At 38.2% G+C, this 21,478-nt stretch overlaps 1 pseudogene; it reads right to left on the bottom strand.

The window, feature by feature from the left end:
• Nucleotides 1–1,867: 1,867 nt before the first annotated feature.
• LOC130019351 (SREBP regulating gene protein-like) overlaps nt 1,868–21,478 on the bottom strand; it is a 94,227-nt pseudogene continuing 74,616 nt past the window's right edge.

Below are 21,478 nucleotides of genomic sequence, written 5' to 3'. Positions count from 1 at the left end.
CAATGAACAACGGGAGGACAATGCAGTGCTACAGTGATTATTCAGTAATATATTAAGTTCTTTTCTGCATTTTTCTTCAAGTTTTTCCCTACAATTATCAGTACTTATCATTCCATTTTAATACAGTTCTGTGAACATGAATATCTCAGATACTACTTCTAAATAAACTAATAAAACTTGATAATATTGTTTAGGAAAATAAAAGACTAATTGTTAACTTCATTCTCTATTATCCTTACTCCCTTTCCTATCTTTTTTTATTAAAGGATACAATACCATCTTCTTTGGGTTCATAATAGAGTGCGAAACAAAATGATTTCCTGTTCTTGCATTCCATTTGGAGAAAGCAAAGAGATAAACATGTGAACACATATTTGTATACCAATCTTCCAGAATATGTTCATGCACCAAGGCGGTTTTTTCCATAGGAAACGCTTTCTTCCCCCACCAGTCAGAGGAATCCAATAAATAAAGTGAAATAAAGTGAAATAATTTGAAATGACTTAAATTAATATCTTGAAATAATTATAAACTTTGAATGTTCTGAGAATGAAAAAGGACAGGGTGATTTCAGAATGTTGAACTCAGAAGAACAAAAAGTACAGATGGAATTAGAAATGGGGTGATGGCAATTTAATTCTATAGGATGGGTACACCTTAGTTATTTGGATGGATAGCAGTAGTCATAAGCAATCCCAGGAAAAAATATACATGTGTGCACTCATGTTTATTGGATTATAATTCTAAGCATTTTAGGTTAATTTTGGATTATCCTTGCTCCTCCCACCAGGAATTTAGGTTTACTGAGTTACTCCCACTACAGTGCTTCTGGGCACACCCAATTCCATCTAGCACTTTCGGTCCTCTGTGTTTACTTTTAACCTCTCCAAGATGCTCTCTTTCTTTATCTGTTAATCCCTTATATCCCTAAATCAAACCCTGTAGCTTGTAAGTCAAATTCTTCTGAGGGCTCTGGATTTTGTATATATTATTGGAATGTTGCTTTTCTTTTTCCTCTATGTCCTTTGTATAGTTTATTTTAGTGCAATGTCATTTTGTATAGACACAAACTATGCTTTTGTAACATGGGAGTCAATTGTCTAAAAAATAATATTTACTCCTGGGCATCCATCACATTTACTTGACTTAAGCCTCAGTTGCCCTTTGTTCCTAACACCTCATAAGAGGGATCCTGACAAAGAACTTGGATGGGTTTAGGGCAATCTGTAAGCTACCCTGGCATCGAAAAGGGTTAGGCTAAATGTCAGAAGAAGTAAAATAAGTTAAGAGCATGGAACAAACGGTCATGGAACAAACTTTGCCATGACCCAAAAATAAGTAATTGAATAAGGACCCTGCTCCTAACCTGACATGAGGACTGTAGTCTGAGATAGATATTGAAATATCCCTTGGAAGAGCAACTAAGCTTGTATATATCTCTTACTGTGTGCATACAAAATGACTAGAAGTATTATCATTATTATTTTTAATGTAAGTGATTTATTGTCAGTACATATTTGTATGCCAGGTAAAAATATCTGGGGGGGGGGGAGTGTAGAAACTGGTTGAGCAGACCTCCCTGGGGACCCAACATTTAATGTGTGTGTGGGAGAGGATCGTAACTTGGCCTAGTCAATCTTCCAGAATATGTTCATGCACCAAGGCGGTTTTTTCCATAGGAAACGCTTTCTTCCCCCACCAGTCAGAGGAATCCAATAAATAAAGTGACAGAGAAGGTTCCTGGGCGAAGGAAGCGTGAGTGACCCGCTTCTGGGGGGATGGGGCACCCCAACCTGCTAGCAGCCCCCCACCCGCCCCCACCAGACTCGCATTATCCTTTCCAAATGGGCTGGTGGGCGGGGGCCCCTCACACGGGGAACAGCTGGGGTGGGCTCTCCGCTGTAGCAGTGCTTGGCCACAGGGTCCCGGTAAGTGCTCTCGTGCTGCACGCTCTGGGATGAGGTCCGGGCACCTCGCCAAGCACAGCTCGATGGCCATGAAGAGGTTCTGGAAGGCCACGGCCGCTGGGTTGATGAAGCACTCCAGGAGGAGTTGCTTGCTTGCTGGGCTGCAGGCATTAGGACACGCAAAGCTCCTAGGCATTGCAGCAGTCACTGGGTGAGCAGCCGTCGCAGCTGTGCTGCCTGGTGGGCGGTGCACGGGCATCAGAGCAGCCGTTGGCCAGCATGTTCCGCCTCTTGCAGAAGTACCCCATCTCCTCGGTGATGAGGAGTTTGCTCTGGATGGAGTTGCGGCACAGAACGCTGGCACAGCTGCTATTATCGCCCAGGTTGAACTGCATCTTCCACACGATGGGCTGCTCCTACTTGTGGATCTGCAGCACATGGCCTCCGGTTGTACATGGCCCTTTCCTCCTGCTTGAAGGTGCTGGTGAGGAAGTAGATGAGCGAGAGGCGGAAGATCAGAGCGAGCACCCACCGCTTCCGCAGGAGCCAGTGCCACACCATGGTCGCCAGGTTCACTGTGCCAGCGTAAAGCGGCCCAGGCAGCATGGCCACTATGCTGGCCGCCTCCGCATGCTGTGTGCCGGGCCCCAGCTGCAGCCCCCCACCCTCAGCCTAGAAGTATTATTAAGAAGTAAATTTAATATGACTGTTTAAATTAATTGCTAGCTAAGAAAAGGAGAAATCAATACATCCTTCTTTGGAACTCCATTGTAGGAATCTAGCATGCTGCGCCCTTAGATGAGAGTTCATCCTTGAGTAGATCTCCTAAAAGAACTGCTCCTGAATGAATGGCTTTATAGCTGTTTATTGTTTATCATAATGTTCAACAACAACTAAGTGTGATTACTACCCCCAACCCTTCATGATTTCCTTTAATTAATGCCGTGAGACTTGAATAAAGGGCCAATGATTATCAACCAGTCTGGTGGCTCCTGCTCCTTCTTTCGTCCATCACCGTTGGTCGCAGGGGGAGTGGTGATTTACCTCTATTGCACCAGGAGACCCTCCAGTTACCAAGGGTGGGCAGATGACTCTTGGGAACAGCGACACATGTTTATGTAGTGCTTAACTTAGTTGGAGGAATGAAGAAGTGCACGGTAGGATTTTTTTTAAGAGAAAACAGTTGGGATTTTGAATTAATAAATGAGAGTTTAAGATAAAGATACACTTACTCCTTAGAGCTTGACAAAAAAGACAAACAAATGATAGTCAACTGACCATCAACAGTGAAAAAAAAGGTATTGAGCATTACTACGACGCCAATTTTCTCAGTATATGGATTGTGTGTGTGTGTGAGGGGGGTGTTGGATGGAACTAAACAAATGAAGCAGATGATGTGGCCTGTTCTGCTGAGATGGTAAAGGTAGACCTCTGTTCATTCACAGTTCCCACCTTCTCAATTCTTTCAAAAGTAAACTGAACTCCTTCATGCCCTACTGAGGTCACCAGTTGTCCCCCACGAGCAGCTCTCCAGCACGGCCATGGCTCCAGAGCCACAGAAGTCAATCTCGTAATTATCTGGCTCTTGGCAGAAATCCCTCTAGACTTAATAAGTAAAATATCAGAAATCCAAAATTGCACGGCCACAATAGCAGCTGCACATCATCATACAGTTCTCATAACCAGCTGTAGAAAACAAATTATTTCACAATGGCTTTTCAGCAGTCTGTTGGGTGTAAACCCTAAACAATAATGGTACAGCTTTTGTCGAAAAAAATAATGTAATCTAAGTAGATAGTTAAGTAGAATCCGTCTTCCTCACAGGTATTGGGAGGGTTGAAAGGGGGGGTATATTGGGGTTCTTGGTGGTGAAAAATATGTGCTGGTGAAGGGAAAGGTGTTTGATCATTGCATGACCGAGACTTAAACCTGAAAGCTTTGTAACTTTTCCCACAGTGTTTCAATAAATAAATAAATAAGAAAAAAGAAAGAAAAAGTAAACTGAACTCATTTGTACATTAAGAGAGTTAAATCCTAATTTCTGGGTACCCAATTGTTAAAGAATGATGAGTTGCTAATGTGTTATAAACCAAATAATATCAATTCAAAAAACAAAAGTGGGGAGGGGGCACTAATAGTAAATGACAGGAATATTGTGTTCAAAAACATTTCTTTGATTCTTATGTATAAATAAGTAATGATACTTATACATTTATATATAGACTTCATTTTCAAGAATGAAAATTTTGAATAATAAAGGTGCTCAGACTCAAAGCTTGAAAGTGGAAGTATTTATTGGAAAATAGAAGAGAAAGTAAAAGAAAATTCCTTAAGTGTGGTGGAACTCCTGATAGGACTAAGTTAACTAACCTTGGTCGTTTTGTGAGATTTTATAGGAAAACTGGCTGTTTGTGTTACAGAGAATGTACCTAAGTTAAAGATAAGGGTTTTTGGTGTAGGACCTTTTCTTATCAATGATAAGAATGTTACAGAAAATGCAAGGATACAAAAGACCCTTGTCTGGCCATTTGTCTTAGGTTTACACTTTTTTTTAGCCTCCAGGTGAGCCTATACTCTGGAACAGAACTTCAAGTTGTATGACTGTACAATTGTTAACTCCAAGTTTATCAGAAGTAGCCTAGGGGTTCTCAGGAGGTCAAACATTTACAATGGGGCAGTCAAAAATGGGAATACTCACAGCAGCTGACAAGGATTAACAGAAGCTTCTTCTTTCAAGAGTAAACTGAACTCACTTGTACATTAAGAGAGGCCCTAGATTCTGGGCATTCAATTGTTAAGGGATGAAGAGTTGCTTATAGTGTTATAAACCAGATAATCTCAATTCAAAAAAGAAAAGGTGGGAATGGGGTGCTGAGAGTGACACGAATATTATTTTCAAAAATTTTTCTTTGACTAATGGTACTTACATATAATTTAGAACTTAAGATGTACAATGGTCTTTATTGAGAAAAACTTCACAACTTTGACAGAGGTCTATTTAAACTATTGATAGAATAGTTTAAATAGAATCATGGTCATGATAGGAATTACAAACTAAATATAAGCTACAGGAGAATGATGTTTAACACAGACAGGCCTCTAAGATATTTTAAATTGATTAAACATTGATAAATAGGCTGGCAACTTTAGAGGAAATTGGAGTCACTGATGTCTTTTTTATTTTTTTATCCCACTTTGGAGATGCTATAACCAGAAACATTTTAAAATGGCATAAAAGTGGAGAAAGGTGCTGTTAGAGGAGAGAAAATAAACATAAGAAAAAGAAGCATTATATGATAGTTTGAAGCTCTCATGTATGGTAGAAGTAATTAACACCTGAAGAGAGGGCAATCACATTTCAGAATCTTAGTAGATAAGTATGATAGTTTTCCCCTTTCAGCTTTAACCAACTTTCTGTTCCAGAGACTTACTCAGAAACCTGGGTTTATGGGGCCTACATGACTTTCTAACTACTGTCATCTAGATTATGTGGCTCTTAAAATTGCTATAAAAGTGAAAAGAAAAGCATATTGACTTCCAACTAACTGCCTTTGCCAAAATGTAATGCCAATCACTTTAATTCACATTCAATTTATGTGTTTTCTTCTAAAGTGAAGGTTGATGGTGAAAGAGCAAGCAACTACAGATTCTATTATGGTAAATGCTTCTGTTTTCCATCACAATAGAAATGCAATTAGTAAGTTAAAAGAATTAACAGTGGCACTGAGACTAAATTAGAGCAAAGCAATTTTATCTCACAAGGATATTAGAAGCAGATTCAAGTAACAAGCTGATATGAAGTATTCGTATTGCTTTTGTACTAGCATGCAGTTTTAGAAATTGTATAACTCTAAAGGAATAAGGAAAAATGGGAAAACAAATTATTGAAAAAAAACAGGCAGTTAGTTCATTAATATATGAGTAATAGTGTTGATACCACTAACGTAGCACTGTAGCACTGTCCTCCCGTTGTTCATCGATTTGCTCAAATGGGCACCAGTCTCTCCATTGTGAGACTTCTTGTTACTGTTTTTGGCATATCAAATATGCCACGTGGAGCTTGCCAGACTCTGCCATGCGGGCGGGATACTCTTGGTGGCTTGCTGGGCTCTCAGAGAGGGGCGGAGGAATCAAACCTGGTTCGACGACATGCAAGTCAAACTCCCTACCTGCTGTGCTATCTCTCCAGCCCTCCTGAAAAGTAGCAATTCTAAAAGTTTTGTGGCTATTTGAATTCACATTCATCTTTTTGTTTTATTTTTGGGCCACACCTGTCGGTGTTCAGACTTACTTCTAGCAGGGCTCTGGGGAACATATGGGCATGGAGGATGAAACCCGGGTGAGCAGTATGCAATGCAAATGTCTTCCTCATTGTCAAATCTCTCAAGCCCGATATGAATTTTTTCACTAGCTTAGAATTAAATTACAGTGGCAGCATTAAAATATTTTAGCCAATATGGAAATGTACTTAATCCCCAAACTAGCATTAATTGTAGAGAAGATCTGAGAGCCTGAGGAAGTCTACTTAAGGAACTCAAGGTGAGGGGGAAAAAAATCATATTTGTCCATCAGGTATAAAATATACAATAAAAACTAATCCTACTTGTTCAGCCTGTCTTTTCTAAGGATGAGGACACATTTTTTTCCTAACAAGGCCCCTCTAGAAATGAGTCTTACAATTATACACCTTAGTGGAAGTTTAATTTAATTCGAATTTAATTTAGATGTAATTAAAATGCTCTGGATTTCTTTAAAAGATATAGCAACTGACATAGTAATTTTCAAAGGCAAAAAAAGCAAAAGATAAATTGTTCAAATTCTAAGAAGTCAAAATCTTGGAACACTAATAATGAAAAATACAAATCTGTGACATAACCAAGGATATAGTAAAAGTGTTTCTGAGAGAGAGAAAGAAAACGATCACTAATCCAGTAAAGTGAACACACTAACAAACACCCCCTTGCTGGCTCCCTTAAGGTTTCTCACCATTAAGGTAGTGGAAGAAAACATAAAATGCTTATAATCACTGAATATCATCCATTTTTCAACCAAATGTGAGAGCGTTTATATCAATAATTGTGGTAGATAGTGACAAATATATTTAAGACCTAAGTAAATGAGCAAACTGAATAATATAGTTTACAATTTAAGTGGGATATCATTGAAAATAGAAATACATGAACACAAAATTTAGTGAAAGTTTAATAATGCTGACAACTTAAAGGACATGCATGGGAAATAATGGCTAGAGTAGTAATGTGTGGCATGAGAGGTATGATGGTTGTGGATGAAATTAGAAAATCAGGAGTCCAGAAGAAACATTTAGTCAGAAGGACATGGCTTAAGATAGAGCAATAACTTGGGCAGCTGAAATAAACTAGAAGGACTTGATGAAATTGAAACCTGGTAGGAATTTATATACCAATGTGTTCTATAGACATTCTGTACAAAGTTGACAGTATAGCTGTTTTTATATTGTATGTCAGAGTGATTCCAAAAATTAATAAGGAATTCAGCAATGTGGAAAGGAATGAATAGGTTTTATTATTTAAGGGTCTCATTTTAAAAAGAACTGAGTTTTTTGGTCATTAATAGATGACTGTATTTACTGTCAGTCATTATTAGCATTGCCATGTGAAAAGGAAATATGTCAATTTGTTATTATTAAATAGTTTATCACTAATTATTGATTTTCTTTATAATAATCATTGTTTTTCTTTTCAATTCTAGGTAATAATTTATATGAAAACAAAGCATATATGTATAATTAGATAAAATTATGGAATAAACTTTGAAACTTTAAAAGCTCTTTTGCATTCATAAAGACCCCAGGTCTCTCAGTGCACAATACCTGCATAGTAAAACTCTCTTTGTCCTCAGTCTTCTTGATTTTATTGACCTACTAAGAACACACTCTAATGACGCATATCAGTCTTTCATGGTATACATCATGAATGCTCTTTGCATGTTCATCAGTTTCAGCTGAATGTCATTCACTCTCATTCATATTTATAAGTTTCCTGAAGCACTTCCAAGCTATGGTTATGCCACTGAATTGCTGGCAGGAGACCAGAACCCTATTCTTTGGTGCTGTTTTAGGGTCTGTGTTGGTGGTACCCTTCCAAACTTAATATGTTTGTATTGGTAATAAAGGGCCCCAATGTAATTCAAATATTTTCATTTTACTAAATTTTACTAGGACAAAAAGGCATACAGGCAGGCAGGAAGGAAGGAAGAAGAGAGGAAGGGACAAAAACACAAAGGGAGGGAGGGCAGAAGGATGAACAAGAATTGGAATGCATGTCATCAATCAAAGATACAAAATTCTAAAAAATATTATAAAGAGTAGGTAAACTGAGCAAAACTTAAGTTATTAAACATACATATATAAATGTATATATCAAGTGAATATAAAATTATAAATGGACAGATAAAAAGATGTAATAGAATATAAATTTTCATTAGAAAAAATAATGGTCTCATGTATATTAAAACAATATTCATTTAAATAATAATAATAAATTATCTCCTGGTGAACCAGGATAACATAATCAGAATTCAGTGATAAGACTTGTTTCAACATTTACCTAGAAATAAATATTTGTTATATAAAATGTTTTAAAATATAAATTTCATATTTTGCCACAGCAAAATGGCAAATATTTTGTTCTAAGTTAAATAGTATTAAAACTTTCAGAAATTGCATTTAAAGATAGTTTTCAAATACAATATATAAAACATAAACTTATGTATTACATTTTCAAATAATAACAGACTTGAATGTATTTAAGTATGGATTTATTATTTTTATGTTTAAATTTAAATTCTATAAATAAAGATCCATGGGCCAGTGTGGTAGTATAGTGTGTAGAGCATTTGCCTTGCATGTGCCTGTTCCTGGAACCCTGAGCTCTACTGTAAGTAATTTTTGTGTAGATCCAAGAGTAAGCCCCGTGCATTATTGGGTGTGTACAATATTTAAAAAATAAGATTAAAATGAAATCCAGAAATTTACTTATAGCTATTTGTGACTTGAACTATCCCAGAATAATGATTTAAGCTATTATTTGTTATAAGGTATAATATGTGTGGATATATATGGTAAGCATAAGTGAGCTTATTGTTATTCATACAGAAAATATAAAATATGAACATGAGTTTTGTATTTCATATATATAAATGTTTATTTACATACTAATTTTATAGCATGATTTTTAAAGACATCACTGAAATATTGCCAGTAATTGTCAAACATGCTTCATTAACTTGTGTTTTAAAGTCAGACAACGATAGAATAGATATTTTTTTAATTTGTTTATTTATTTATTATTTTTTTCCTTTTTATTTATTTATTGTTACTGTGTCTGGCATATCGAATACTCTCGGTAGCTTGCCGGGCTCTCCGAGAGGGGCGGAGGAATCGAACTCGGGTCGGCCATGTTGGCCGCTTGTAAGGTGAACGCCCTACCCGCTGTGCTATCATTTATTTTATTAGTGAAACACCATGAGGTACAGTTGTAGACTTACAAATTTTTGTGCTTGGGTTTCAGTTGTACAATGATCGAGTACCCATCCCTCCACCAATGCCCATTCTCCACCACCACTGATCTCAGTATCTCTCCCATCCCCCATACCCTCATCCCACCCTGCCTCTGTGGCAGGGCATTCCCTTTTGTTCTCTCTCTCCTTTGGGGTGCTGTGGTGAAGATAGAATAGATATTAAGGTGTTTTCCTTTTTCCTTACAGAGTAGCATATCAGGGTTCAATCTGGAAACTTATATGGTCCCCTGACAACGGTAGGATTAAGGAGGCTAGTGTCAGCATAAGCACTGACTGACCGGTGTGGTGCAAAACCAAAACCAAAGATTTTTAAGCAATGTTTTAAACTATTAGTATTAGTGCCTATTTAAAGTTCCTTGTTCAAAATATAAAAAAAGCATGATTTATATCTGAGATCTAAATTGATACTATGCTCTGTGCGTATGTATGTGTGTACACACATATATATATAGTGTGTGTGCACATATATATTATTTTACATTTTATATATTTTCCCCATTAAAATGATGTTGAGACTGATCCCCAAGGTAAGTTTCACCAAACATTTATTTTTTTATAAAACATCGAAATGAAAATGAATGCAATGCCTGTATAATGAATCTCAGAAAATCAAGATAACCATTGAATAACCCATTTTTAGAAATCTTTTTTACTATGGACACATTGAAGAAATTATAACAGTATGCTAATGATACTTCTCAATACTGTTAAATATATATATGTATATATATATTTACGCAGTAGGAAAACATCATAATCATGGAAGATAATTAAAAGTACTAAACAAAATCAACACAATTCTTAAAATGTATCTCAAAACCTTCTCATTAATCAGTTGTTTTTCAAATGTAAATCATCTAAGAAACATTTGATTGACTGCTGTTCTCAAGACTGTTGTCATGATCCTGGTGCTTTAGATTCCTGCAAGCAGGACTCACTTAAGAAAAAAAAATGTTTATTATTTATCAAAAAATAAAATAAAATAAAATAAAATGTACAGAAACACACACATACACACAATGCAAAATAAATAAGAACCAAGAAATATTAAAACTGTAATTGGTGAAAAGATAAATAAAATGTGTTATCTATGCAATGGAAAAAAAAAGTGATCGCTTATAGCACATATGCTACCTGAACCCTTGTGCTGCTTGTGCTGGCGTGGCTGAGCACATGTGGTGGCTGAGCACATGTGTTATCCGCATCTTGAGATGTGTACTATCATGCTTTCCTATCTAATGCTGGGATGTGTGTAGGGGTTCTCTACACCCTCGGAGAATCCCGCATTCTCTCTAGAGCGCTTTACTCTGTCTGTCTCTCTTACTCCCCACTCTCTCTCACTTTCTCTTCCTCCTTCCCCTCAAAAATATTCCAAATAAAAACTGTTTTTCCTCAAAAAAAAAAGTGATAGCTTATGATGCGTGGGCAAAAAGGACACATAAGGGCAAGAAAAGCCCAGACTAAGATATTCAATAATATTTGTTGTGGAAGCTTGTGGGAGTTTGTCCCAAATCCAAAAATATTCTATAATAAAATGATAAAAATCTTAAATTTTTTGCCGATCTCTAGATTTTTTTTTCGCAGTTTCTTATATGCTCTTTTAAGGTTGTCAATAGAGTTACTATTTCCAGCAGGAGTGACACGTATCAAGTGAATTTCAGGTGCACAATAGTTTTACTTCAAGTATCAGAAAATGTCACAGAGCATATACTGAAAGGCAACCAAATATAATGATCATACTGTTAACATAAACTGGATCTAAAGAAAAACAGAATTGTTCATAACTTTAGATAGGATTGTTGAGTGTTCAATAGATGTCCTAGAGCTATCAGTAAGGTCTAGCATACCCGAAGAGATGAAATGAACAGACAAAACCAAAAACACAAGTCTAAAACCTGGAACAAAAAACAATTAGAATTCTAAAGCAAACACTGGATTTGAAAGCAGAAATTCTTAAGTAATAGATGTAAAGTATGATTACTTAATCACTTAATCACTTAACTTCCCGTTAGTCATTGATTTGCTCGAGCGGGCGCCAGTAACGTCTCCATTTGTCCCTGTTGCGTGCTAGTGTAGCCCAATGGCCTCTGTTCACTCCGGGAACATGAAGGGCCTCAAACCAATCATTCATGATCTTCACGAAGAAGTCTGACCATAAGGTAGGTGGGCGGCCACACGGTCTTTTGACATCCTGTGGAATCCAGTCAGTAACAGCTCTAGTCCAGCGGTTGTCTTTAAATCTCATTACATGACCAGCCCATCTGATTTTCGACACCTTGGCAAATGAGACAGCATCCCTGATTCTTGATCGTCGATAGATGTCAGAACTTCGGATTCTTTCTCTCATTTGAGTGAAACGTGATATTCCAAGCATAGCTCTTTGTATTCTTCTTTGGGAGACCTGAATAGCGTTCTCATCCTGTTTGCGTTGGGCCCAGGTCTCTGAGGCATATGTTAATGCAGGAAGAACAGTGGAATCAAAGAGATGTGCCCGGAGCCGGAGGTTCTTCGTCCTCTTAGCTATTGCTTTGATGTTCTTGAAGGTGTTCCAAGCTGCTCTCTTTCTCCTGCGCAGCTTGGGTGCCAGGTCATTTGTCATGTTGACTTCTCAACCTAGGTACACATAGCTGTTGCATTCGGAGATGGTCGTTCCATTGAGAGCAAATGGGGCATCAGGAACGAGGCTGTTTCTCATAAACATTGTCTTTGTAAGATTCAGCTGTAGTCCTACCTTTCCACACTCACGGTCAAAGTCGGCCAGCATTTGTGCCGCTTGGCTGATGTTTGGTGTTATTAAAACAATGTCATCAGCAAAGCGGAGGTGGTGTAGTTGCCGACCATCTATCTTCAATCCCATTCCTTCCCATTCCAGTCGTCGCATGATGTAAAGTATGATAGATGAAATTTATCAACTTCTGCATTTTTATTTAGTAGGTATCTGTTGCTTACTATATGTTAGTAGTTACTTACAGCTGCTGTAGTTCACGGGGTCATGGTCCTCCCGTTGTTCATTGATTTGCTCGAGTGGGCCCAGTAACGTCTCCATCATGAGACTTGTTGTTACTGTGTTTGGCATATCGAATACTAAAAATTACAAATGTGGTGACAAGAACATTCACTGGCTGTTACTTTTGGAAGCCAGATGTCAAACATATCATGTATGCTGAGCTAAAGTCAAGACACACATGGAGCTATATCCTTATTGAGACTTTAACTACATATGAATTTGTTCTCTTGCCTGTTTTGTATTTTAAATTCTCACTTCTTTGACTCATGATTTCACCACTCCTGCTAGCCGCCATCTTTAAAGGTAGCACTGTAGCACTATAGCACTCTCCTCCCATTGTTCACCGATTTGTTTGAGTGGGACCGGTAACGTCTCCATTATGAGACTTGTTGTTACTGTGTTTGGATATTGAGTACATCATGGGTAGCTTTCCAGGCTTTGCTGTGTGGATGGGATACACTCAGTAGCTTGCTGGGCTCTCCGAAAAAGGTGGAGGAATCGAACTCAGGTCGGCCGTGTGGGTCTCATGCCTTATGCACTGTGCTACTACTCCAGCACCTACTGTTAACTTCTATAGAGAACTTCTGTTCCATCCATTTGTCTCTCTGAACCTAACCTTACTATCCCTCTTACAAGGTTCTTTCTGGTTACATTAAAGCCAACTGGATAGCCCAGGATCACCACCACATTTTAAGATTATTTATACAATTACATATAAAAAAAATCCTTGTTTTTTCCCACAACATAACACAAGCTTCTGACATAAAGATATTTGGGAAACACTGCTTGACTTATAACACTTGATAAGTTTTGAAGCAAAAATATAATCTTGGAACAAATTATACAAAAGAATAAAGAAATAAAATCTAGCTACTACTCCTGGATACTTTGGTGTTTTGTGAAATTCCTGTGTAATTCTACCTACTTCCCAAAGTTCTTATTCAAGGCAAACTTTCATCAAAATCTTAATATTTCAAATGTGAAAATTAAAACAATACTGATGGATTATTCATTTTTTTTTACTTTTTGGGTTAGACCCGGGGATGCACAGGGGTTGCTCCTGGCTCTGCACTCAGGGATTACTCCTGGCGGTGCTCAGGGAACCATATGGGATGCTGGGAATCCAAACCAGATAGGCCGCATGCCAGGCAAACGCCCTACCAACTGTGCTATCACTCCATCCCCATGATGAATTATTCTAGATCTACAGAATCCTTTTTCATTGGAAATTATTGTTTTCTGCCTAGGAGGACGGAAAGAATTAGCATAAGGCGAATATTTGTCTTAGAAAAGAGCTTCCCCTCATGCTATAATTTCCATGAAAAAGAACAAAGGTTAATTTCAGTAAGGTTGACACTGTACTCCATCTATCATAGAAATTGATAGAAAGCAGACAGTGGGGACTGATGCTAGTCCAAAGAATTGAGAAGCAGCAAACTGATAAAGAAGAAACTCTTGCCCAGTGCTCCTCATTATCTCTTTGCTTAGTTTTGCATGTAAGATGAGGTGATCAGTTCACAAAGAAATGAACTAAAGAATGTGAGGCTGTGAGTCTTCTATTTCCAAACAAGACTTGGCTTGTTGAAAGTAAAACTATTTTTGACCAGTTTCCAGTGCCCCCTTTTTTCCTACCCCCCCAAAAAAATAAGAAGAAAAAGGAGAAAAGAAGTTAGGTTGATTATTCTTTCCTCTTACAAGTTTAAAAAAATATATTAAATTAAAAAAATGACAGACTTCCCCTACTGCTCCTCTCCTCAAGTCATTATTATTGTGTTGTGATTAAGCAATCAGTTAGGAGCATTTGTATATTTCCTCAGCCACTTAGGGAAAAACATTTCACGTCTACTATAATGAATGCTAGTTTCATTTATTTACTACAACCCCCCACCTCCAATCTTTTTGGGGTAAGGAGAAAAGTGGTTTCTGGCAAATACCCATAAAGTTGATGCTTTGGAAAGCTATTTCTCTCAGTCAGGGTAAAGTAGATTCAGATGCCAGAAATGTATTTTAGCTCTAAGTCTGATTAACATAGTAAATGTCAGGAAAGAGTGGTTTCAAGTGTATTTTTATAAAATGCCTATAGTGTGCAATGGCTCTCATTATCTTAACTGAAGAGTCCATTTTCTAGTAGGTTTCAGTGACTTAAAGCCAAATTTTCTTTCAGTGATTTATAATTCTGATTCTCAGAATGTTCTGCATGATAAAGCAGTTGCTTCATCAAACAGAAAGTTCTCAATTGTGCGTTTCCCTATTTTGAATCGAAGTTGTCTATAAAATGAAATATTTACCAATCATTCAAAATTTCAAAAACAATGGTAAATCTATAGATGCTGTTTATATTACTACTATACACTTGGCTGGTTTAAAGCTTATAATAATGAGTTGTTAAATTAAGATATTTATATTTCATCGTCATCTAGACAGATTGTGACATACATGTACTTGAAAATAAATGCCACTTCCTTGTCCAATAGTTCAGTGATAAGTAATCATTAAATATTATTCAGAAAATCCCATAAAATATTACTATAAATAGCATCTTTTAAAATTTAAAAAGGCCCTCCCGTTGATCATCGATTTGCTCGAGCGGGCCCAGTAACGTCTCCATTGGAGACTTTGTTGTTACTGTGTTTGGCATATCGAATACATCACGGGGAGCTTGCCAGGCTCTGCCGTGCGGGCGAGATACTCTCGGTAGCTTGCGGGGCTCTCCGAGAGGGGCGGAGGAATCGAACTCGGGTTGGCCATGTTGGCTGCGTGCAAGGCAAATGAAAGAAAAATTCAAAATATTCTATCACTAAAAAAAAAAAAATCCAAAAGCAAATTTAATGGGGTTATGGTGCCGTGAGCAGGTCAATCTGTACCTGTGAGTTGCGTGCATCAGCAGCCTGATGGTGCCATCAGACTTCCAGATACCCCAAAATTGCTGCTGTGACTTTGGCTAGACCCCAAAATCTTGGGGAAAAGTTTACCAAGAAAGTAAATGACCAAAAGTTAGGTATGTGGGAGACACACACACAAACCACCTCCCATTAAACTATATAATTGGAAGCATGGCCTCTCTGGTTCCTGATCGAATTGCTTAATGGCCATGATCCCAGAGACTCAGAAACAAATCTCGAAACCCAGTGGCTTTTGGCAGAAATTTGTTAGGTCCCTGTAGTAGATTACAGGCTCTGGGTCACCCTAGGTGGGAACAGGTCTCGTGTCTTGGCCTGTTCCTCATGGCGGCCCGGTGGCTGCGATCCTCCAGAGGTCACTGGATAGTAAAGTTTGGACCCTCAGTGACGAGATATGTGGGGTCTCATGAGATATGGTGGAGCTGGCCCTTTCCTCCCCACCCCAAAGAGACTCCGAGTCACCACTCATGAATGGCCTTTCTGGCTTCTAATCAAGCTGCTTAACAGCCATGATCCCAGAGACTAGAAACAAATCTTGAACCCCAGCAGCTTTTGGCAGACATATGTGTGGGCCCACAGTTGGCTACTGTTTCTGGGCCACCCCAGGGGGAATGGGTGCTGTCCCTCCGCCTGCTCTCCCTTGGAAACTTGGTGACTGCCATCTGCCAGAGGCCATTGGAAAGTCAAGTCTGTGCCCACAGTGACAAGACGAGGCCTCACAGGATGGGGGTGGAGCCGGCCCTTTCCTCCCCACCCACCCCGAGACATCACCCATGAATGGCCTTTCTGGCTCCTGATCAAACTGCTTAATGGCCATGATCCTGGAGACTCAGAAACAAATCTTGAAACCTAGTGGCTTTTGGCAGAAATGCGCCCGGTTCCTGCAGTGGGTCACCGGCACTGGGCCAATCCAGGTGGGAATAGGTTTTGTGCCTTGGCCTAATTCCCCTGGTGACCCAGTTGCTGCCATCCTCCAGAGGCCACTGGATACTCTGGGCCCGCAGTGACAAAACACGCGGGGCTTCACGGGATGGAGCTGGAGCCAGCCCTTTCCTCCCCACCACAATGATACTCCAAGTCGCCACCCACGAATGCCTCTATGACTACTGATCAAGCTGCTTAACGGCCATGATCCCAAAGACTCAAACAAATCTTGAAACCTAGTGGCTTTCTGCAGTACTGTGTCTGGACCCTACAGTAGGTTACCCAAGGGAGGAGGGAAGGGTATTGTTCCTCTGCCTGCTCCCCCTTGGCAACTCATTGGCCGCCATCCTCCAGATGCCATTGGACAGCCAGGTTTGGGCCCGTGGAGACAAGACATGTTGGGTTTCACAGGATAGGAGTGGAGCCAGTCCTTTCCTCCTCACCCCAACAAGACCCCAAGTCATCACCACAAACAGCATCTCCAGCTCCTGATCATGCTGCTTAACAGCCATGATCCAAGAGACTCAGAAACAAATCTCAGAACACAGTGCCTTTTGGCAGAAATGTGTCCGGACTGCTCAGTAGGTTACTTTTGCCGGGCCACCCCAGGGGGGAAAGGGTGTTGTTCCTCTTACTGCTCTCCTTAGGCAGCTTGGTGCCCACCATCCTCCAGAGGCCACTGCACAGTCAGATTTGGGCCCTCAGTGACAAGACACTCGGGGTCTCACGGGATGGGGTGAAGTCAGCCTTTTCCTCCCTGTCCTAATGAGACCCCGAGTCGCCACCCATGAGCCTTTCTGGCTCCTGATTAAGCTGCTTAACAGCCATGAACCCAGAGACTTAGGAACAAATCTTGGAACCCAGCAGGTTTTGGCAGAAATCCCTCCAGATTTTAGTGTTAAAATTTTGAAATTTCAAAATTGCGCACCCACTACTGCAGTCACACGACATCATATGTTATTCATAAACAGCAGTCACTGTCACTGTCACTGTCCTCCCGTTGTTCATCGATTTGTTCAAGCGTGCCCAGTAACATCTTCATTATGACAATTGTTACTGTGTTTGGCATATCGAATACATCATGGGTACCTTGCCAGGCTTTGCCATGCAGGTGGGATACTCTCGGTAGCTTGCTGGGCTCCTGGAGAAGGGCGAAGGAATTGAACTTGGGTCAGCCATATTGGCCACTTGCGAGGCAAATGTCCTACCCACTGTGTTATTGCTCCAGCCCATAACCAGCAGTAGAAAACGAATTGTCTACTGTTTCCTTTTCAGCAGATCTGATTTTTGGGGTAAAATCACAAATAATAATGGTCAGTCTGGTGTCAAAATATTGAATGTGATCAAAGTAGAGAGAAAGTAATGTGAAAATCATCTGACCACAGGTAGGGGGAGGGAGTGGAATGGGGGTAAACTGGGATTGTTGGGGGTGGAAAATGGGCAGTGCTGAAGGTGCTGGTGTTTCATTATATGACCGAGACATAGACCCAAAAGCTTTGTAACTGCTCTCATGGTGATTCAATAAATGAAATTATAAAAAATGAAAAAAAAAGTAAGGTGGAAGTTCATGCCCAATTCAATCAGCTAATCAGTGGCTGAGTAAATAGCAGTACTCCTACATTTAAAAAAAGCAAATTTAGAAACCTATGTTTATTCTTTTAAATTTGTGTAATTAATATAAAAGAAGAGATGTCATAAGAGTACATTATGCTGGAATTATTTGACCTGAATGCACCACACAATTTATTCCATAGAATGTTGCTGCCACTTCAAACGGCCCTTCTCAATCTCTATCAAGGAAAAATAATAGCCAGACTTTTAACAACATAATTTTCCTTTTATTTAGATAATATTTGATAGAGTATATAATTTGTGGATATAAAGTATTTAATTATTTAATGGTGAGTTGGAAGATCTTGTACTTGGTCTCTTCACAGAAGAAATTAGTATCTTTTTTTAAAAAATTTATTTATTTATTTATTGAATCACTGTGGGAAAAGTTACAAAACTTTCAGGTTTATGTCTCAGTCATGCAAATATCAAACACATTTCCCTTTACCAGTACTTATTTTTTACCACGAAGAACCCCAATAAAACCCCACCTCCCACCCCTCCCAATACCTGTGAGGCAGATGAGTTCTAGTTAACACTCTATCTACTTTGACTAGATTCATTGTTTCGATAAAAGATGCACCATTATTATTTAAAGTTTACCCCGCCCCCCGCCACCCCAATCAGACATGCTGAAAAAGCGCTGTGAAATGATTTGCTTTCTACAGCTGGGTTCAAGAATTAATTGAGGTTTTGGATTTCTACTATTTTACTTATTAACCCTGGAAGTATTTCTACTAAAAGTCAGATAATTAAGAGATTGGTTTCTGTGCTCTGGAGTCGTGGCCTTGCCAGAGAGCTGCTTGTGGGGGGGCAACTGGTGACCTCAGTAGGGCGTGAGGAACGGCCCGGTACGCCCCCCTTCCCATGAGGTTTTCGTCGCCCCCACACCCCTGGCTCATACCTGCTCTCCACAAGGCTCCCATGCGGCCGCCATCTTTCTTTCCAGAGAGGAGAGGGCGGAAGGGAGCAACACCCTTTCCCCTCCGGGCAGGCATGATGGCGTAGATTAACGCACAGTCCGTTCTCTTTGAAATTAGTATGTTATTAAAGCTATATTATTCTTGCTTTTCCATTCATTATATATGGAGGATAATTACAGTTAGTGCTGTCCCACCTTTTTAGTTTTCAGTTTTTTGTTTTTTGAGCATTTTTACTTCATTCCCTAACACAGAATGCAATGTCATGGAATGATTTTGACTGATTTTAAGGGCTTCACCTCTAACATGAAGACCTGGTATATTTTGAGTTAACTTTTATGCATAATTTGAAAAAAATGATCCAACCTCATTCTTTTGCATGTGGCTATCTGGTTTTCCCTACCTAATTTATTACATTTTCTTTTTTTATTTTTATGCTCTTGTAACCTTTTCCATTGAATTAGTACCTATGAGAATTTTTTCTCATTTCTCAATTCTATTTCATTGCGGCTTACCTATCTTTAATTGAATTTTTTTCTATTTTGTAATAAATATTTGTGTGGTGGCTTGATATTTGCTCGAGCGGGCCCAGTAACGTCTCCATTGGAGACTTTGTTGTTACTGTGTCTGGCATATCGAATACTCTCGGTAGCTTGCCGGCTTGATATTAGGGAGTGTGATTCTTCAATTAATTTGTCCTCGGTATTTCTGTAGATATTCAAAGGCTTTTGTGTTTTTATATGAATTTCAGTCATGTTTTCTCTAGTTCTTAAAGAATATCCTTGGGATTTTTAATCTGGATTACATTTAATCTGTCAACTGCTTTGAGAATATGGTTACGTAATAATGTTAGCTCTTCTATTTCATGAACATAAAAGCATGGAATATTTTGACAGCTCTTGTGTATTATTTATTTTAACCGTTACTAATAATACTTAATGTAACAATTTTAATGTCAATTTTATTCTCAATTATTTAACTGTTTTGATGAATGGTCTGTAGGATTACTTTTTTATAATTCATTACAAATAGAATGAAAATCAAAAAGTACAAAAAAATATCACCTCACACCTGTGAGGGTAACATATATTAGAAAGCAGAGAAATAATCACTGTTCTCTCCGACAATTATATGAAAAAAACTGTAACCCCCACTCAATATAACTGGAGATGTAAATTATTTAGTCTTAATGAAAATAAATGAAAACCTCTAAAAATATTAAAAATAAAAACCAGTAAAATAATACAGTCTTTCTCTGCTTGCCTTGCATACAGTAAACTGAGCTTTGATCACTGGTATCCCAATGATTTCAAGAGCCCACCAGTAACTATTCCTCTTCACAGAGCTGGGAGTTAACCCTGATCATCACTGTGTGACTCCCAGAAAAATATATATAGTAAAATATGTATCTGTTGTATGATTCATAAAATTAACACCTAAATATGTATCTTAAAAGTCCATTGTCACTATTTCAAAAAGACAAAGCCTCTATTGTTCATTGAAGTGCTATTTACAATACTGAACTATGGAAGTAACTCATGTACCTAATATATCAAAGCATAGACACACAGTGGAATATAATTCAACTTACAAAAGATTAATATTTGCCTTTTTTAAGCACAGAATTTGACTGAAGGAGGTTACACTAAAGTAAAATGAAAAGAGAAATGTATATACTGGGGCCAGAAAGATAGCACAGTAGCAAGGAAATTTCCTTGCACAAAGCCAACCAGGATTCAATCCTAGATACCCCACATAATCTCTTGAGCACTGTCTAGAGTGATCCCTGAGAGCAAATCTAGGATTAGCAAAGCAAAAGAAAAAAATAATACCAAATAAAAGAAAACTCATAAACATAGGGAAAATAAATGAGGATTCTTGAAGAAGAAAATAGAGAGTGGTCAAGGAATGAGGAAAGATAGTGGTATTTGGGGGATAACAATGGTCAGCTAAGCAAGTATTTTGAAGAGTTGTAGACTTTAGATCTGAAACATTTGCAATCATGTAAATCAATATTCTCTTACATTTAAAAATATAAAGTATTCATTGACACATGTATGCACAAAAATGTGATATGTGAAAACAATGAACTATTTCTTAGGTATAAAAAGATAAAACCCAAAACCTTTTAATCACATGGATGGACATAGAGGGTACTATATTAAAATAAATAAATAAATAAATAAGGTGGGAAAAGCTGAACACTGATTTTACTCCTATGTGAATTATAAGGGAAAATAAACCTTAATTATTTACTAAATAAACAAAAGTAAAATTTTAGATTAGAACCCAAATAATGCTCACCAGAATAGAAAGGGGAGAGCAGTGTGTAATTTGGTTAAAAGTGGTCAATTTTATGGTAAGGACTTTGTTTAGAATTCCAATGGTCATCCTAACAGAGTGTACACAGATATTGATTGATTTAAATTATGCAAATCTTAGAATTATAAATGAAATGCAGTGTGCATTGTGACTTAAATACAACTTTTTTACATTTTTATATTTTATTTTTATAAAGTATGTCACAGTAGTTCATTGCATATAATATTCAAACACCAATCCCATCACTGAACACTTTCCCACCACAATAAGAGGAAAGTGTGTGAAGGTTGTTATATTTCATTCTGGAGCCATTTAAGCCTATACATA

The sequence above is a fragment of the Sorex fumeus genome, unplaced genomic scaffold, assembly GCF_029834395.1.
Source record: "Sorex fumeus unplaced genomic scaffold, SorFum_2.1 ptg000008l, whole genome shotgun sequence".
In the NCBI taxonomy this organism is placed as follows: domain Eukaryota; kingdom Metazoa; phylum Chordata; class Mammalia; order Eulipotyphla; family Soricidae; genus Sorex; species Sorex fumeus.
Note: the sequence above shows the minus strand (reverse complement) of the source record. Positions and strands in the feature narration are given on the sequence as shown.